The following is a 3585-nucleotide window of genomic DNA, read 5'->3' on the forward strand; positions in this document are numbered from 1 at the left end:
AAAGTTTATTCGAACATCAAGGCAGGCTTTAGGGCAAAGCCATTACCATATCTGGGTCAGTCAGACCACTTGTCCCTGCAGCTTATACCAGCATACACCCCCCTCAGAAGAACCGCTCCTGTTACATCTAAAACTTTGAAAACGTGGCCCGAGGGTGCCTCTCCGTAACTGCAGGACTGCTTCATGCTCACCAGCTGGGATGTTTTTGAACATCATGATCTGGAGCAGTTCATAGAAGTTGTCCTGGATTCTGCACAGATATTGTCACTGTGAACAAATGCATCCGGGTCTATCTGAATAGGAAGCCCTTGGTGACAAAAGAAGTGCAGAGTTTGTTCAAGAAGAGGAACTCCACCTTCAGGTCTGGAGATAGGGCACTATACAGTGCTGTTAGAGCCAGTCTGATGAGGGGAATTAGAGGGGCAAAAGCTGACTATAGAACGAGGATAGAGGGTTGCTTTCAGAGCAATGACTCCAGGCAGGTGTAGCAGGGTATACAGCACCTCACTAACTATAGATCCAGCAACCACTCTGCGGTCGACGGTGACGCCACACTTGCAGAGGAACTAAACCACTTCTTTGCCCATTTTGAGGTGGAGTCACCAGAGGCAACCCTGCTTCATCCACCTGTCCACTGCAGCCCTCACAGTTGAGGAGCATGAGGTAAGGGGCATGCTTAGGGCTGTTAAACCGATGAAAGCTGCAGGACCAGACAGTGTCTCAGGATAGGTGTTGAAGGACTGCGCATATCAGCTGGCAGGGGTCTTCACCTAGATCTTTAACCAGTCCCTGTCTGAGGCTAGGGCTCCCCTCTGCCTGAAGGCCTCTATGACAGCCCCAATCCCGAAGAAAAAACCTATTAGTACTTTGATCCCCCCACTGGATCCCCTCAGGGCTGTGTGCCAAGTAAGCTCTACACCCTCTACACACACGACTGTACTCCCACTCACTCCAGCAACAGTATAATTACATTTGCAGATGATACAACTGTGGTGGGGCTCATCTCTGGGGAGGATGAGTCTGCATATCGAGACGAGGCGGTACAGTTGTCAATATGGTGTAAAACGAACAACTTGGTGCTTAAGACTTCCAAGACTAAGAAACTGATTATAGACTTCAGAAGGGGGAAAAAAATGGGCATCCAGCCGTTGGTCATTGATGGGGACTGTGTAGAGAGGGTTTCAGACTTCCGCTTTCTCGGCATAAGTTTAACCTGGAGCATCAACACCACTGCCATCATCAAGAAGGTGCAGCAGATTTTCCTGAGAATACTCAGGACAAATCACCTCACTCAAAATCTGTTGGTGTTCTTATCGTAGACTTAGTGCATATTGTGTGATATTATGCCACAACTTCAGTGTTTTATTATATCACGTGTGCATAATCTGCATTTTCTTTTATTGAAATTTTATCTGTTTACCGTTGTGCTGCTACTGTTTATTCTGAGAATTTCAATAAAAACTTATGCTTTTAAAAACGTATATGAAAAACTGTCAAGCTTCATATCTGCTTAACAGTCGCTTTTTCTATTCTGTGTTTATCTCCACAAGATTTTTTTATGTAACTAAAATTTAATGTAATTTTCATTATCAAAACTGACACTGGTTATTCAAGAGCTTAAGAGAGGAAATGAAGAGTCAAAAAGACAAAAAATGCCACTGACACACTTTATTATTTATGTTTAAGAACAACAAAAAAAACAAAAAAATTGCACATTTTTGCTGCACAAAATGTATGAAAAAAAAAAAACTTCCAACTGTCTAACTGTACACACACATCATCATCATGTGTCTCATCCTCTGATCAGCTGATCACCATCTTCTCCAGTCTTATGTGTCCTTTCTGGTCTGTAGCTGACCGCTTTCCTTTCCAGCATCAGGTGTCCTCTTCATGGTCTGTTGCTCTCCAGTAACTGCATCCTGGTGGACTCCATCTCTGCTGCTTGCATCATCTCTTTCTTCAGCTGACCCCGTCTTCTTCGTCTTGCAGAGCGTGCAGCGTTTGTGGGTGTAACTGATGTAGGCCCTATGTCCTAGAAGCAAGGATGGTGCGCAATCTGAGCCAGCCTCTATCATTTCATAAACTGATTGACCTGCAATCACATGTTTGATGTTATTAAAAAACTAGTTAACACTGAAAGCTTCCATTACATTTCACAATCTTAACCACTTAATCCAACCAGTTAGCCATCCCATCAAATCTCACAGATCACTCTTGGTACATACCTGTATCTTTAAAATCATTCAAATGTGGTTCATAATAAAAGCTTATCAGCCTTGTAGTTTCTTGTTCTTTGTCTAATAAAGTAAATGTTAGCTTATCAAGTGAACTCCGTGGCAAACGGAAAACATCTCGGTGCGTTAAGGTCCCGCTTTGACCAGCGAATGTTTGATTGCATCTACATGTTGGATTCTATCATGAGGGAAAAATAATGAGTGTAAGAGAAATTAATTTCTTTATACTGTGTAAAATTCTATTAAAACCACAGCAAGGTTGTGTTAATTTATAAAACTACGCGGTGAGGCAATAAATGGACTTATTTCTTGTGTTAGGTTCCTAAACTTACTAGTCAATTAGAAATACAGAGTATACCTAAATGCCGCACACGTTGTACTGCGCGAGCGCTACCTCCTATATTTCTTGCAGACGGCCTGGTTCTTTACAGTCAAACCACTGCAGCTTTTATGGGTTTTCCTCTATCAGTCACTTCATTTGTTTAAATTCAGGACCCTCTTTTAGCTGCACTCTGTTCAGACAGCCGGTCGAAAACGACCCCACATGCGCTACGGCAAGCACGCAAGCCAGTGGCTGTATGGCATGTCACGGCGAAAGTGCTCATGGGAATTGTAGTGACTATAAGTGTAGTTCGTTCAGACTCACACGGTCTGGCGTCATGCTGACGTTCTCGAGTGAGTGACGTTACAAAGCAATGGGCGTGTCCAATAGAACCTTTATGATAGAGCTGTCAGGTTTCAACTTTAGTTTTAAACAAAGACAGACAGAAATAGGTTCACTGGTTTATAGATATTTTGTTTTTACAAAGTACTTAAACATGGCTTCAAATGATTCACAAACAGTACAAGGAAAACACAAGGAAGTTTGTGGCAACATGAAAAGCAGCGTTTTTAAGGAGCTTCAACATGAAAACCACAGTTTAAAAGGGGAAATAAAATATCTTCATCACATGATGAAGAATAATTATAAGATGCATGAAGAAAACGATGGCCTTAGGAGGGAAAATATACTCCTTAAAAGAGAACTTGATAAGGCCAACAAAACTCCAAGAAATCCTGGATTTACGCAGACTGACTGTTTAATTACAGAAGAAAATGAAGCGCTCCGCTATAAAATTTCCAGTCCGGAAAGCGACTTGTCCATCCTAAGGATAGACTTGCAGTTAAAAGATGTAGAAATTAAAGGGATGAAATTTCAGAAAAAGGTTGAGGACCAGATCTGTAAAAACAACAAATCCAAAGAAGGCGTGCAAAGAAACGTCGAGATGTGGAACTGGACAGCTGGCTGTGTTGACAAACAGGCAGTTCTGCAAGAAAAACTATCTTTAAAAGAGGCCGAGGAGGATTTACA

The sequence above is a fragment of the Melanotaenia boesemani genome, chromosome 16 (genome assembly GCF_017639745.1).
Source record: "Melanotaenia boesemani isolate fMelBoe1 chromosome 16, fMelBoe1.pri, whole genome shotgun sequence".
Taxonomy (NCBI): Eukaryota; Metazoa; Chordata; class Actinopteri; order Atheriniformes; family Melanotaeniidae; genus Melanotaenia; species Melanotaenia boesemani.